The sequence below is a fragment of the Nerophis lumbriciformis genome, linkage group LG26 (genome assembly GCF_033978685.3).
Source record: "Nerophis lumbriciformis linkage group LG26, RoL_Nlum_v2.1, whole genome shotgun sequence".
Taxonomy (NCBI): domain Eukaryota; kingdom Metazoa; phylum Chordata; class Actinopteri; order Syngnathiformes; family Syngnathidae; genus Nerophis; species Nerophis lumbriciformis.
This window is the reverse complement of record NC_084573.2, coordinates 14,685,705-14,702,939: the sequence shown is the minus strand read 5'-3', so window position 1 is coordinate 14,702,939 and position 17,235 is coordinate 14,685,705. Positions and strand designations below refer to the sequence as shown.

General features: G+C 40.6%; 1 long non-coding RNA gene across 1 annotated transcript in view; it reads left to right on the top strand.

Annotated features, from left to right (window-relative positions):
• Positions 1-629: 629 nt before the first annotated feature.
• Positions 630-17,235, top strand: part of LOC133623875 (uncharacterized) — a 127,098-nt gene continuing 110,492 nt past the window's right edge. The window contains exon 1 of the long non-coding RNA XR_012051192.1: positions 630-727. This is a non-coding gene — a long non-coding RNA (uncharacterized lncRNA). The remainder of the gene's footprint in view (positions 728-17,235) is intronic.

Below are 17,235 nucleotides of genomic sequence, written 5' to 3'. Positions count from 1 at the left end.
AAATTTATTTATCTTATTCTATTTTATTAATTTTAAAAAAAAAGTACCTTATCTTCACCATACCTGGTTGTCCAAATTAGGCATAATAATGTGTTAATTCCACGACTGTATATATCGGTTGATATCGGTGTCGGTAATTAAAGAGTTGGACAATATCGGAATATCGGATATCGGCAAAAAGCCATTATCGGACATCCCTAGTACCGAATATGATTCATTAGTATCGTGGTACTATACTAGTACCGGTATACCCTATACTGTATTATTATTCATTTTGCAATATGATTTTGGTGTGTATTTCACGGCTCCTGGTGGTAGGTACATTCATGGTTTCTACTAATTCACAAGCTTAAACCTATATTAGGAATAAAAAAAATGTGTTCTATTGGGACCATTTACAGAAAGCTAAGCACACTCGTTTAGTCTTACTTTGTCTATTCTGGAAAACCTGTCAGAAGTTTTACTGACAGTTAGGTTATGTTTACAATCACTTCCTGTCCGGGTGCTCTTGTTTTGTCAGTGTTTCCTGTTTGGTCACTGTGTTTTGCAGCACCTTTACTTTCTGTTCCCGTGTACCTTGTCAGCACACCTGTTCCTTGTTTAATTAGTAGATCTTTGAATCTGGTCTATTTGTTTTGTTAGCGGTGCAGGAGCGCTCTGCTGCTTTGTAATCGATGAAAAAGAGAAGACCTAAGGTGGAACCTTGCGGAACACCACAAGAAAAAAGGTGAGCACATGACTACTGACTGCATCTGAAGTAAACAAGCTACAGCAACACCTTAATTAAATAAATTATATTACGAAAAAAACGTATAGTGGTGCCTTGAGGAATGTCTCAATAATGTACTGTATTTCCAGGACCATAGGGCGCACCGGATTATAAGGTGCACGGCCGATGAATGGTCTATTTTTGATCTTTTTTCATACATAAGGCGCACCGGATTAAAGGAGTCATATTATTTATTTATTTTTTTTCTAAATTGAAAACACTTTCTTGTGGTCTACTCGTATGTTGAAGCACAGTACAATCCATCAAGCGGTGCGGCTTCATAGCTTACCAAAGTCCTACTAAAACATTTTGATAGATTTTTGAGTGCCGTGTGTAATGTTCTATATTTTTAATGTAACATACAATGTTGGTGTTGTTTACTTGAGTCATATTGCAGTCTACACCTACCTCTTATGTGTGACTGCCATCTACTGGTCACACTTATCATTTCACCATGTACCAAATAAAATAGCTTCGAGGTCGGTAAGCAAAACCAGAATTATTCCGTACATTAGGCGCACCAGGTTATAGGGCGCATTAAAGGAGTCATATTTTTATGTATTTTCTAAATTGAATGTGTTGCCATTAAATTGCAGTCTACACCTATCTCTTATGTGTGACTGCCATCTACTGGTCACACGTATAATTTCACTATGTACCAAATAAAATAGCTTCGAGGTCGGTAAGCAAAACCAGAATTATTCTGTATTTTAGGCGCACCAGGTTATAGGGCGCATTGTCGATTTTTGAAGGGAAAAAAGGGATTTTAAGTGCGCCTTATAGTCCGGAAAATACAGTAAATTGCAAGTTTGGACCCCATTGTTGTTTGCTAGCAAGGTTAAAATGTCAACTTAAGGATCTGGCGATGTGTTTATAGTGGACCAGGTTTCTCTATACAACAAGGCCACTCTAGTGTTTTCCGGAATTTGCTGCAAAAATGTTTGTCTTCCAAGTTCAAACTGACCTTTTTTTTTCTTTGAGATAAAGATTATTTATGTATTTAATGTCTTTACTTACTATGGTATATTATTTTTGTAATATTTATTTATTCACTTTTCAGAGAACAAGGAAATGGGATAAAATTTGCTCTGGTATGAAAAAGGCAGTGACGTGCCGTGAGGTTGATGGCTGGTGAGGCACTGACTTCATCACAGTCAGATTTACAAACATATGAACCCTAAAAAGTATCTTATTCACCATTTGATTGGCAGCAGTTAACGGGTTATGTTTAAAAGCTCATACCAGCATTCTTCCCTGCTTGGCACTCAGCATCAAGGGTTGGAATCGGGGGTTAAATCACCAAAAATTATTCCCAGGCGCGGCGCCGCTGCTGCCCACTGCTGCCCACTGCTCCCCTCACCTCCCAGGGGGTGAACCAGGGGATGGGTCAAATGCAGAGGACAAATTTCTATACACCTAGTGTGTGTGTGTGACAATCATTGGTACGTTAACTTAACTTTAACTTTACACATACAAACTGTAGCACACAAAAAAGCACATTCAATAAAAAAATGTTTATTATGGTCTTACCTTTACTTAGAAATTAAGTCCATGCGCCGCAACTAAAGCCCTCACTTAAACTTTCCACGTGCAAGATTGAATCTATTTAAAAAAGTGTAACAAGGAAGCCAGATTTCACTCGCCCGGACGCGGGCCACCGGGGCCCCCCTCTGGAGCCAGGCCCGGAGGTGGGGCACGATGGCGAGCGCCTGGTGGCCGGGCCTGTCCCCATGGGGCCCGGCCGGGCGCAGCCCGAAGAGGCAACGTGGGTCCCCCCTCCAATGGGCTTACCACCCATAGCAGGGGTCATAGAGGTCGGGTGCGAGGTGAGCTGGGCGGAAGCCGAAGGCAGGGCACTTGGCGGTCCGATCCTCGGCTACAGAAGCTAGCTCTTGGGACGTGGAACGTCACCGCGCTGGGGGGGGGAAGGAGCCTGAGCTAGTGCGCGAGGTGGAGAAGTTCCGGCTAGATATAGTCGGACTCACTTCGACGCACAGCAAGGGCTCTGGAACCAGTTCTCTCGAGAGGGGCTGGACTCTCTTCCACTCTGGCGTTGCCGGCAGTGAGAGGCGACGGGCTGGGGTGGCAATTCTTGTTTCCCCCCGGCTCAGAGCCTGCACGTTGGAGTTAAACACGGTGGACGAGAGGGTAGCTTCCCTCCGCCTTCGGGTGGGGGAACGGGTCTTGACTGTGGTTTGCGCTTACGCACCAAACCGCAGCTCAGAGTACCCACCCTTTTGGATTCACTCGAGGGAGTACTTGAGAGTGCTCTCCCGGGTGATTCCCTCGTCCTACTGGGGGACTTCAATGCTCATGTTGGCAACGACAGTGAAACCTGGAGAGGCGTGATTGGGAGGTGGTTCGGGCATCTGGTCAGGGCACGTCCGACCGGTAGGAGGCCGCGGGGAAGACCCAGGACACGTTGGGAAGACTATGTCTCCCGGCTGGCCTGGGAGCGCCTCGGGGTCCCACAGGAAGAGCTGGATGAAGTGGCTGGGGAGAGGGAAGTCTGGGCTTCCCTGCTTAGGCTGCTGCCCCCGCGACCCGACCTCGGATAAGCGGAAGAAGATGGATGGATGGATGGTAACCGAGGGTTTATAAATGTCGCCTATACTGTATGAAACTACAAAATAACAAACACGGAGGCTCCAGTTTACACGAGGACCACTTTATTTACCTTCTTTCAAAAACCTCCGCAACGTGACATCACTTCCGCTCTTAGCGCCTTCAAAATAAGAGCTCAAGGCATATACTGTATAACAGCGCATAACAGGAACTTAACACCACAAAGAGGAAAGCCCATGAAAATAGGTTACAAAAGTTATTTAATAAGAAGCCAAAAAGTGCAAAAACAATAATGTTCGTGTTGGAGGAGTTGTGAATTAGGTACACCTGCAGTCTGCAGGTGTATCTAATGTTGTGTTCCTGCAGTCATTCACAACTCCTCCAACACCAACATTATTGTTTTTGCACTTTTTGGCTTCTTATGAAATAATTTTTTTAAATAGATTCAATCTTGCACGTGGAAAGTTTAAGTGTGGGCTTTAGTTGATATAACAATTCTACGGCGGGGGTGCAGGAGGCGAGCCTCAACCAGTGCGTCTTTTGCAGCCGTTTTATGATCGCTCAGCACAAGAAATACTTTACACCAGAGGTGGGACCAAGTCATTGCTTTGCAAGTCACAGTAAGTCTCAAGTCTTTGCCCTCGAGTCTCGAGTCAAGTCCCGAGTCAAGACAGGCAAGTCCGAGTCAAGTCCAAAGTCAAGACTGGAAAGTCTCAAGTCAAGTCCCAAGTCCTGCATTTTGAGTTTCGAGTCCTTTCAAGTCGTTTTAACCACAGACTAATGTATTTACACAGATTGTGTATGCTTTTAAAACGCTGTATTTATTTATTAAAACAAGTGCATTTGAAATTGCAGGGAAAACGATAGTGGTGACATTGCACTTCAAAATAGCACTATTAACCAGTCATTTTAAACATGTAACTCATTCCTTTACAGAATAAACACATTTGAAAAAACAAGTGCAACTGTACTTATTTGCACAAAAGTGTTAACATTGTATTTCCATGGCATATTGCATTGTAACTAGTTCCACAGCAGTTTCTGTCCTGTTCTTACCTTATCTCATTGATCTCATTTCATACTGTATGTGTGTTGATGTGTGCATACACATGAAAAACATAACAAATACATGAACATAACAATGAACAGAGTTGTACTTTTTAGATGTCAAGGCCCTATGCAATATGTACACATATTCTTAATATAGTATACATTTTAACTGACCTTTATTTGACTATGTTTGTCTTTTTGTAGGTGGCTAAAATACGCGGTGCTGCTGACCGCCGTCTAACGTTACGTTACTGTGTGTGATACATTGACTAACATTACGTTACTGTGTGTGATACATTGACTAACGTAATGTTACTGTGTGTGATACATTGACTAACATTACGTTACTGTGTGTGATACATTGACTAACGTAACGTTATGTGTAGGTATCTCATGAGACCCTGCTTAAAAAAAATCACTTGACAAAAAGTATGAGTAAGGTAGCGAACTGCAGTGGACGCAACATATTGCCGTGTTTGCAATGACGTTATAACCATAGACATCTTATAAGTAGACGCAGCATTGGTTGTTGTGACGTGAGCTATTTGGCCGCCATCTTGAAGTGGCGATGAGGAGCCGGCGAGCAGCCTAAACTGACAGATGACAGGTAGAAAACAAAGAGCATTTTCCTGCTCAAATGAGCGGACTGTTGAAAATAGGAATCGAGGGATTACTTTTCACAAGTAAGATTTAACATTAACGTACTATTGGTTGTATTTTATGAAAATAATATTACCACAGAGTTGAGAAGGAGCAAAGATCTTCAATATTTGTATGTGAAAATCACAAAGAAATCTTCTGGGGGAGGATCATGCCCCTACAGGGGTTTGGTTCACAAACTTTCAGCCCCACCTAAAACAAAATTCACCAGCCGCCACTGATTATGATGCATTCTCATTTTAGGCAAAGTATAAGACAATACTTTCTTAACAGTATAATTGTAACACTATTCAAATACTAACATTGTTGGGTAAAACAGAATTTGGTTTTATTCTGAATCCAGTGAAACAGATTGGTGGTTTTAGCTGGTATAAAGACTTTCAGGTGTTTATATATGTTTAAGTATTTGGCAGACGCTTTTATCCAAAGCGACTTACATAAAAAAATACATATAAAACAATCACTGCAAACATGATCATTTAAGGGAAGAATGTAATACAAAAAATCAATACAAAGTGTCCAGACAGAATAAACTCTCTGCTGCTGAAGCAATAGAGATACAGTCTATAAGATATATAGATATATAATGTATTCATACATTGTTTATGTAGGATATACACATGTACATATAACCTAATCATATTGTTTCTTCAACTTAAAAATAGTTTACCGTTTTTTTCCCCCTTCTCTGGGATTATATTCCCAGTTTTGATCTCGGATGTCTGGTCACTTATAGCATATAAGAATATTATATTACTGTTAAGCAAACTATGAATAATAAAACACGCCAAAACATGTGTCTGTTATCATAGCTACACGTATGACAAAAAAGTGCGTGAAAATCAGTGGTATTCAGTGAGGTAAGATGAATTAAATGCGCTGACAGTTCATTGCTCCTGCCAAATTAATTGCACTAAGTGGAGCGGATCACCACTCCAAGATGGCGGCCACGCGTCTCGTCTGCGCCAGTAGGCAGTAGCGCTCGATGCTGCGTCTACTTATAAGATGTCTATGGTTATAACGTTAGCAGTGAGTTGCAGCCTCACTGATTTAACTACACAGCAAATAAAAGTCATGTTACTTAGCCAATAAACGTTATCTTACATTCAAAACTTACCCTTCTTTGTGCAACTTCAAATGTCGAACGAAGTTGGAAGTTGTTGCGTCTCCGTCTGTAATATTCGAACTGCGTGATTTGCATACGGCAATTCGTTTTTTGTTGACCAAGTCTAGTTTTTATACCCGAACGAAACCAACTTCGGCATAATTGTTTCTCACTGGCACGTTGTTTGACAACTCTTGTTCATTGGTTGTACTGCAATTTGATTGGATGAATGCTGTGTGATGAAAACAACGTAGATCTAATTTGATTGGCTGTTGTACTGAGAGCACACACGCTGACAGGAACAACACGCTGATAGACACAGAAGAAGAAAATGAAAAATACGGAGCGCTCCCAAATAACTTTTTAAGCTTTGGATTTTGGGGAAAGTGGCAAGTCATGTCAAGTCAAAAGGCTCAAGTCCAAGTGAAGTCACAAGTCATTGATGTTAAAGTCTAAGTTGAGTTGCAAGTCTCTTTACATTTTGTCAAGTCGAGTCTAAAGTCATCAAATTCATGACTCGAGTCTGACTCGAGTCCAAGTCATGTGACTCGAGTCCACACCTCTGCTTTACACACATACAGTTGTTGACAAAATACACTGTACATGATATACCTCAGCTAACTAAACTATGGAAATGTATAATATAGTTCATATAGCAATACAGTCTCACTGCACAGCAGGCCAGCAGTTAGCCGAGTCATTGCGCAATCCATGTTGCGGCACTGAGTGACGTGCCTCAACTGGCTGCTGTTCACCGCACCGTCTCTTCTCAGTATTTGAACGGCAAATGTGAAAATTCAGCGATTTTGAATAAAAATAATCTAAAACTGGTGAAGTTAAATGGAAAATAACTTTATAGTATAATCACTGGATACATATAACAATTTAATTATTTTTTTTTCTTTTTACTTTTTTTTCCTTTCCATGATGGCCTCCGCCTCACCTGCCTCTAGTGACTGCACGTCACTGGAAAAAGGGTAGGATTAAATAAACTGAGCTTCTTCCTACTCTTTTCGGACGTGCTGTAATGAAAATGTAAATATGTGATGCATTACATCAGGGGTGTCAAACTCATTTTAGCTCAGGGGCCACATGGAGGAAAAATCTGTGCACACACGGGCCGGACTATTAAAACATGGCATTAAAACCAAAAAATAATGACAACTTGATGGTTTCTTTGTCTTACTTTGGCCAAAAATAGAACAAACACATTCTGAAAATATTACAATAAAAATATTTTTTAAAATACCAGCAGCGGTAAAGTTTAGATCCATGAAAGAAAAAACGAAGTGAATGAATGTTTATAACTGAATAAATTTACATATGCATAAAAATGTGTTTTCTTTTTATTTTATTTTTTTTAATGAATTAAGTAACATTTATGACAACCTTTTTCCAAAACACAATACAGAATGTGAGATATAACAGGAGAATGCATACATTTATCATTTGTTTTCAAAACACTTACAAAATTGGGAGCCCCAAAAATTTACATTTTTATGACTTGATGGGGTCCCTGGTACCCCATTTTTAAAATTCCTAGCGCCAACACTGATGGAGTATTGATGCGTGCAAAACAGCAGCAGGCGGCTGTGGCCTGCGGGCCGGTTCTAATACTAATCAAATATCATCCCGGGAGGTAAAGTTCAAGGGTGTCAAATGTTCGGCCCAAGGGCCGGATCAGGCCCGCAAACAGGTTTTATCCGGCCCACTAGATGAGTTTGTGAAGTATAAAAATGTATCTGAAATTTTTGAATGAAAGAAACAGCTGTTCTAAATGTGTCCACTGGATTAGCAATTATTTGTATATTTGCAGATGATGCTACATATATACATGATTTACCATATGAGGACGGCGTGGCGCGGTTGGAGAGTGGCCGTGCCAGCAACCTGAGGGTTCCTGGTTCGATCCCCACCTTCTACCAACCTAGTCACGTACGTCGTGTCCTTGAGCAAGACACTTCACCCTTGCTCCTGATGGGTCGTGGTTAGCGCCTTGCATGGCAGCTCCCGCCATCAGTGTGTGAATGTGTGTGTGAATGGGTGAATTTGGAAATGGTGTCAAAGCGCTTTGAGTACCTTGAAGGTAGAAAGGCGCTATACAAGTATAACCCATTTACCATTTACCATTTTTTGAATGAAAGAAACAGCTGTTCTAAATGTGTCCACTGGATGTCGCAATAGCAATTATTTGTATCTTTGTAGATGATACTACACTGCGATGAGGTGGCGACTTGTCCAGGGTGTATCCTGCCTTCCGCCCGATTGTAGCTGAGATAGGCTACAGCGCCCCCCGTGACCCCGAAGGGAATAAGCGGTAGAAAATGGATGGATGGATGGATAGATGATGCTACAAAATTTAGCATACGATGTTAGTACATCAGTCGAGGAAAATGATCAAACTACATAAATAACATCCTGTAATTTGATTTTGATATAATTTTTTTATCTTGATAGATTGAATATTAACATTATCACATAATTTATTCAGAAAATATACATAACAACAAATAAAGTATATATATATATACTATTAACCGAAACAGGTAATTGTAAACAAACAAAAAAAACATCATTATGATTTGTACAATTTCAGAATGTGCTTGTTATATTTTTAAACAAAGAAAACAATCTGAAGTTGTCTTTATTTTTAAGTTATCGTGCCGAGATTTCACCAGTCCGGCCCACTTGGGAGTGGATTTTTCTCCATGTGGCCCCCAGATCTAAAATGAGTTTGACACCCCTGCCGTAGATAGTTCGTGTTGACTTAGCATTGACTTGAAGCATTTAAGTCCCATCTTAAAACTCATTTGTGTACTCTAGCCCATGGGTGTCAAACCCCGCCCACCTCAACCGACTCACGGAGAAGGGGGGTTGGTGGTAGCGGGGGTGTATATTGCAGCCTGGAAGAGTTAGGGATGCATGGGATTCTGGGTATTTGTTTTGTTGTGTTTATGTTTTGTTACGGTGCGGATGTTCTCCCGAAATGTGTTTGTCATTCTTGTTTGGTGTGGGTTCACAGTGTGGTGCATATTTCTAACAGTGTTAAAGTTATTTATACGGCACCCTCAGTGTAACCTGTATCGCTGTTGGTCAAGTATGCATTGCATTCACGTGTGTGTGCGTACAGAAGCCGCACATATCTTGTGACTGGGCCGGCACGTTGTTAGAATGGATGAAAAGCAGACGTGACGACAGCTCGTAGAGGACGTTAAACACAGTACCTTTAAGGCACACCCCCAAGACTGTGGTCCGGGTGGACTACGAGGTATAATGACTGATGAACAACTTTATTCGATAATGAAGGTTGCCTCAGCTCAAAGCCTGAGCCCTGACATTAATGAACTAGCATCCAAGAAAAGAAGCCAGGTATCTGACTTGGGCACATCAGATTAGATCAGTGTGTTGCAAACTGAGCAGTTTAAAGTCCTGAATGGTTGGTTTATTCATTATTTTCTTTTCTAATTTATTAGCCTGTGGAAAAAGTTAATGTTGATATTTACCTCAGAAGGCTGCAAATAGAAAAGAGGCATTCAATTTTTATTTAAATTGTATTTGATATGCCATTGATATTTTTTAATTATTATTTGAAACTCGATTTTGCATGTCACTATAAAGTTATATAAGCCTTGCTTGTTCAATATTCAATGCAAAACTTGTTTGGGTCCCTATTAAAAGGTTAATTTGTTCAACCTTGGCCCGCGGCTTTGTTCAGTTTAAAATGTTGGCCCACTCTGTATTTGAGTTTGACACCCTTGCTCTAGCCTTTATAGAACCCCCTTTTAGACCAGTTGATCTGCCATTTCTTTTCTGCTGTGCCCCCCTCTCCTTCGTGGAGGGGGGTGGCACAGGTTCGGTGGCCCTCCAAGGTTTCTCATTGTCCCATTGGGTTGAGTTTTTCCTTGCCCTGATGTGGGATCTGTCGTTGTGGCTTTTGCAGCCCTTTGAGACACTTGTGATTTAGGGCTATATAAGTAAACATTGATTGATTGACTTTGACACTCCTACATTACATTGTACCGTATGCATGTTCGAAATGAATTGAAACTGAACTGAACTGAACTGACCTTGGGGTCCGGTAGATTTGGCCCCCAGTTCAAAATCCCTGGTTCACGCTGATCATGACACTGTTCCATACAGATGTGTCCATTATCGCCCTATCTCGATAGCAATGATGTCCGTATCAGGACGTATCGTGATAAAGTCGTGTCATGAGTTACTCTCTGACTTCCACACCTAATAGTAGAATGTTTACTCAAGCCTAAATGTGAAAGTGATGCAGTCATTTCGATGATGGAGCAATTCTGTGGTAGTGACAACCTGATGAACAATCATCCAATCAAAGACGTCTATCTCAAATATATGCCGTCCTGCTTCGTCAAACTATTACTACAAACTACTCAGTGGCCTAGTGGTCAGAGTGTCCGCCCTGAGATCGGTAGGTTGAGAGTTCAAAGCCCGGCCGAGTCATACCAAAGACTATAAAAATGGGACCCAATACCTCCCTGCTTGGCACTCAGCATCAAGGGTTGGAATTGGGGGTTAAATCACCAAAAATTATTCCTGGGCGCGGCCACCGCTGCTGCCCACTGCTCCACTCACCTCTCAGGGGGTTATCAAGGGTGATAGGTCAAATGCAGAGAATAATTTCACCACACCTAGTGTGTATGTGACAATCAATGGTACTTTAACTTTAAAGGCCTACTGAAATGCGATGTTCTTATTTAAACGGGGATAGCAGGTCCATTCTATGTGTCATACTAGATCATTTTGCGATATTGCCATATTTTTGCTGAAAGGATTTAGTAGAGAACATCGACGATAAAGTTCGCAACTTTTGGTCGCTGATAAAAAAGCCTTGCCTGTACCGGAAGTAGCAGACGATATGCGCGTGACGTCACAGGTTGTGGAGCTCCTCACATCTGCACATTGTTTACAATCATGGCCACCAGCAGCGAGAGCGATTCGGACCGAGAAAGCGACAATTTCCCCATTAATTTGAGCGAGGATGAAAGATTTGTGGATGAGGAAAGTGAGAGTGAAGGACTAGAGAGCAGTGGGGGAGATTCAGACAGGGAAGATGCTGTGAGAGGCGGGTGGGACCTGATATTCAGCTGGGAATGACTAAAACAGTAAATAAACACAAGACATATATATACTCTATTAGCCACAACACAACCAGGCTTGTATTTAATATGCCACAAATTAATCCCGCATAACAAACACCTCCCCCCTCCCGTCCATATAACCCGCCAATACAACTCAAACACCTGCACAACACACTCAATCCCACAGCCCAAAGTACCGTTCACCTCCCCAAAGTTCATACAGCACATATATTTCCCCAAAGTCCCCAAAGTTACGTACGTGACATGCACATAGCGGCACACACGTACGGGCAAGCGATCAAATGTTTGGAAGCCGCAGCTGCATGCGTACTCACGGTACCGTGTCTGCATATCCAACTCAAAGTCCTCCTGGTAAGAGTCTCTTGTCCCAGTTCTCCACAGGCCAATGGTAAAGCTTGACTGTCATTTATCGGGAATGTATACAATGAAACTCCGGCTGTGTTTGTGTTGCTGCAGCCGCCCGCAATACACTACTTCCCACCTACAGCTTTCTTCTTTGCGGTCTCCATTGTTCATTGAACAAATTGCAAAAGATTCACCAACACAGATGTCCAGAATACAGTGGAATTTTGCGATGAAAACAGACTACTTAATAGCTGGCCACCATGCTGTCCCAAAATGTCCTCTACAATCCGTGACGTCACGTCATCATACCGGGACGTTTTCAGCAGGATATTTCACGCGAAATTTAAAATTGCACTTTAGTAAGCTAACCCGGCCGTATTGGCATGTGTTGCAATGTTAAGATTTCATCATTGATTTATAAACTATCAGACTGCGTGGTCGGTAGTAGTGGGTTTCAGTAGGCCTTTAACTTTAACTTTATACGATGTAATTGTGTGGTATTTTGTATAATGATCCTGTTTGGTAAATGCAAAGACCCCTCAGCTCTTTGGGGAGGGACTAAGGTCACGGCCCTGGATGGCCGGAGAGAGGTGTTGCAGCTGGGGTGGTGCTCTGGTGCCGGTGGTAGCAGCTGTTGTGTGTTAGACTGTCAACACCGTATATGGAAGGAGGGGTTAATTCTGGCACGAGGGGCTTTCGGACGGATTTTGCGGTTGGGTTACATTGGTTTGGACTTGGTATTACTTATGATACCACAGAAGGTCTGATGTATGCTTTTTTTTGTTATTAGTTCACTCAGAGAAGACCTCGGCATAGGCCAGAGGGAACTCGGAACCCATTGTCGGGGTATTGGATTTAACTCGGTTATTCTGATGGTTTGTTATTAATCTGATTCTACTTCCTGTCAGTGGTGCACAACATATTGTTTTGTATTTACATGTGGCCCTAATAAACCTCGATCTGACTCCATCACTTTCATTTTTGTTGGAGGATGGCCTGTTTGGAGATGGTTCGTTAAAAGTATGTTTGAAAAAAAAAAAAAGCCAATCAGTTTAGATTTAACTAATTATAGGTGGCGCTAAATTTATTTTAATGCTGCTTAAGTTTGCTATGAAGCCATCTTCGATTTGACCTGGCTACACTTATGACTCCAGTGTGGCCTGTTGCAGATACATACTATCATTAAAGTCTATCCCGGGGGTCAGCAACCCGCATGCGGCTCTTTAGTGCTGCCCTAGTGGCTCCCTGGAGCATTTTTAAAAAAGGATTGAAAATGAAAAAAAAAAGTTCTGTTTGTCTCATTTTGTCCATCAAAAGTTTTATACTGTGCGTGAATGCACAAAGGTGAGCTTTGTTGATCTTATTGCCTTGTTGGAATGCTAATCAGGCATGTTTGTTCAGTGCAAGACTGCAAGCCAATCAATGCTAACATGCTATTTAGGCTAGCTGTATGTACATATTGCATCATTATGCCTCATTTGTAGGTATATTTGAGCTCATTTAATTTATTAGGGAGCGCAATGTCCCTTTGGGACAGAGGACCCTATTGTATTTCGTGCGTTTTATTCTTTCTTTCTTTATTATTATACCGCCGCGTCTTTCAGCTGTAATTTGGCCCCCTTTAACATGCTTCAAATCTCACCATATTTGACACACACATCAGGACTGGCAAAAATTGCGATCCAATCAAAAAACCAAACCCTAAGACTCAAAATTGCGCTCTAGCGCCCCCTAGGAAAAAACACAGACAAAACTGCTTGTAACTTCCGGTAGGAATGTCGTAGAGACATGAAACAAAAACCTCTATGTAGATCTGACTTAGACCTAGATTTCATACACTGACATTTTTCAGCAAAAATCTACAGGAAGTGTGCAATTCCCCCTTCTAAACAAAATGTTAGTAAAAACAGTCACTTTTGCATCTTTGAGCTGTAGTTTGACCCCTTTAACATGCTTCACAACTCACCAAACTGGACACACACATCAGGACTGGCAAAAATTGCGATCTAATAAAAAAAAAATAATAATAAAAAACTCAAAATTGCGCTCTAGCGCCCCCTAGGAAGAAAACTCAGACAAAACTGCCTGTAACTTCCAGTAGAAATGTCGAGGCATGAAACAAAAACCTCTATGTAGGTCTCACTTAGACCTACATTTCATGTATTGACAACCCCCAGCTAAAATCAACAGGAAGTTTGCAATTCCCCCTTCAAAACAAAAGTTTTGTAAAAACCGGTCACCTTTTTTCAGAAATTATCTCCTCTGAACGCGTTTGTCGTGTCGGCTTCAAACTAGCACAGGAGAAAGATTGAACCCTTTTGATTAAAAGTTGACGAAAGAGTTTTAATTACTGCTCCGGTTTGGATTATATGTGCCGTCAAAGTCGGTCCCGTCCATCGCTGCTTGCAGCTTTAATTTTACTTGTCTTCTTTGTACATAATTTAGTTTTTCATATCTCATGACACATTATTTATATGTAATATTGGCTGCATTTCAGATAGTTGTTTGTGTGCTATGTTGTTCCAGACCACAGCAAACATTACCTAGCGTGCCAAAGATTGTAATAAATCTATTAGAATTTGACAGCCTGCCGTTTCCTTTAACTTGGACACACACATCTATACCTTTGGCTATTAAGAGCCAGTAATTTTCCAGGAGTTATCTCACCTTCTGAGTGGCCTCTGATTTACTCATGGTTTCTAATGTTGCAAAAATGTGTAGAATAAATATTACATTTCAACATTTCTGTCAACTAAGATTTGCTTCAGCCTGCGACACGTAGTCATTTTGATAGTAGGCTAGTATATATAATATAAACACTTGCATCATGTGTTGCCTTCATTATAACACTTATATATGGCTTTTCATTTTTTGTGGCCCCAGACAGATTTAGTTTTTTGGTCCAATATGGCTCTTTCAATGTTTTGGGTTGCCGACCCCTGGTCTATGCAAATATTTGATTTGACTTCTATTGGTGGTATTGAATGTATTTTTTTGAATATTTTAATGTGGCTAGAGTTTGCTTTGACCCCATCAGTATCTTAGACCTGACTTGACATCATTTATAACTCCATTGAGCAGACCTGGGAAAATCAAGCTTAAAGTTAAGCTTTTTAATCTGGCCCATTCCCAAATATTTTTTTTTTTAGATTTTTAAGATGGAAACTGTATCTGCCATTATGATGTGCAGTGATGTTTTCTAATGACCGTAAGTCTTGAACTATACAAAGTATTTCAATGGTTAGAATCTGCGTTTTTGCATGATATACTAGTTACTATGGTAATCTAATTAGTTACTATGGTAATCTACGTCACAGCAGGTCAGACGAGGCACCAAGCAGTGTGGGTGGGGAGCGTTTCCACAGAGTGTTTCCAGAGTAGCCAGCCTGAAAATGCGAGTGTCAGGGACAGACGCGGAAGGAGATTTTTACAACAAAGTTCTAAAGCACAGGTGTCAAACTCAAGACCCGGGGGCCAGATCTGGCCTGCGACACCATTTAATCTGGCCTGCAAACACCTGGAAATATGTGTCAATAAAGTACTTCATATTTTCTCACTAAATGTAATGGATTTTTTTTCATTTTGACAAAAAAAAAGATATGTACCGCTTGAAATTGCATACCTTTTAAACTTTATAGTATCCACTATTGCAACAAATATTACAGTATATTATCATACTTTCCAAACATTTTTTGTCTAAATAAAAATACTTTACAGCAAACTACCAATCAAATTAATAAAAATGACAATACATTTTACGTTACATTTTTTTTGCATTTGCATTTGCATTAAAAATTATGTTGCCTGAGCTGCCATATTTTTTCTGTAAAATCTTGATTTTTAATTGTGTATTACTGTAAATGGAAAAACGATACATTTGTTTTTACGGTAGAAAAACTGCCAGCTAAGTTGCCCGAATAAAAAAAGGAACTTGTACTGTTTTTCCATTAACAAGATAATGTTGTATAAACCAATGTAATAGTAAAATTCTGCCAGATTTTTCCGTAAAAAAACCCCCAAAAACAGTGTTACTGTTTTTCCATTTACCATAAATTTTTACAAAAAAACACAATTTTACAGTGAAATTTTGTAAATGTAAAGTTTTTACTGTAAAATCATCAGTTTACTTAAAAACAAATTATTTAATTAATAATGAAATCCAGAGGATAATTCATACATTATTCACTGTGCGGCCCTCTGATGGCAGTCATAACTGCCATGTGGCCCTCAATGAAAACCAGTTTGACATCCCTGTTCTGAAGCTCAGTGATAAATCAGAAATATCATATTTTAGGATTTTTGTTTTTTTTCTCTTCGCGTTCATATTTGGCTGTTTGTTGCATTTTTGTCGTTTCCCTTGGTTGTAAAATATGTCGATCAAGAGGGGGGTGACGTTTATATATTGTCAATATTCAGTGTTTTATCGTTCATAGTTAATATTATAAATCCCACATTATTTTCATGTACATCCTGGGTGTCTCATTCAGTAAAAACATTTAAAATTATGTTTTTAAGGCGGTCTGTCATAACGTTTTTAGCATTCAATCAGACATTATTGTGAGGGTTTGTATTAGTGTTCCTAAGAATCAGATATACCGGGCCCCAGACATTTTTTTTCTCTAAATTTGGCCCCCCCAAGTCAAAATACTTGCCCAGGCCTGCCATTGAGTGCCTGGTAGTTCATTATGAATCAAGTGCAAGTCAGTAAACCACTGATTTTGAATGGGTTTTTACATAACTCGAGTCCACTTTAACCCTTGTGTAATGTTCATATTGTTGTTACTCAGCCAGCATTTGTGGGTCTGATGGACCTGTTGCATTTTGTGGCTTTTAATGCCTCACAATCAAACACTTTTATATTAAAATACTGAACAGATGTTTACCTTATCCCAATAAACATCTGTTCAGCATTTTAACATAAAACTGTTTGATTGTGAGGCATTAAAATCCATAAAATGCAACGGGTCCATAAGACCCACAAACGCTGGCTGAGTAACAACAATATGAACGTTGCATGGAAATTTCTCTGCCAGTTTCTGCATCCCACAGGAATTCTTCTTTTGTGTTTCTGCACCTGCGGTTCCCACACAAGGTTGCAACATTGTTTGTCAACACTGTCTGCTCTCATTTTCTCGCACATTTGACCCTCTGATGTTCTGTGTGCCTACACTCTGTCCTCCTCCTGTCTAGGCCTGCTGTGTGTGTGTGTGTGTTTGTGTGTGTTTGCTGTCCTTAAAAATGGCCAACTCGCATAACTTACTACTATGCGTGTGTATGGTCAAATCTACCTAGCAACAGCGGTCGGTCCTCACAACTACAAAAGTGATTTTTTTTTTTACTTTCTGTGTTTTGCATTCTTAAGTGAGGTTGCAACTCTCTACTCCCATCTAGTGCTAGATATATTTTTTTCATCATTCTAGCTATAGTGGAAAGGGGCGCCCTCACAACCTACTGACCAAACATGGGTCCACACAAAGTAGGCAAGACGTGTGTGTGTGTGTGTGTGTGTGTGTGTGTGTGTGTGTGTGTGTGTGTGTGTGTGTGTGTGTGTGTGTGTGTGTGTGTGTGTGTGTGTGTGTGTGTGTGTGTGTGTGTGTGTGTGTTACACAGAA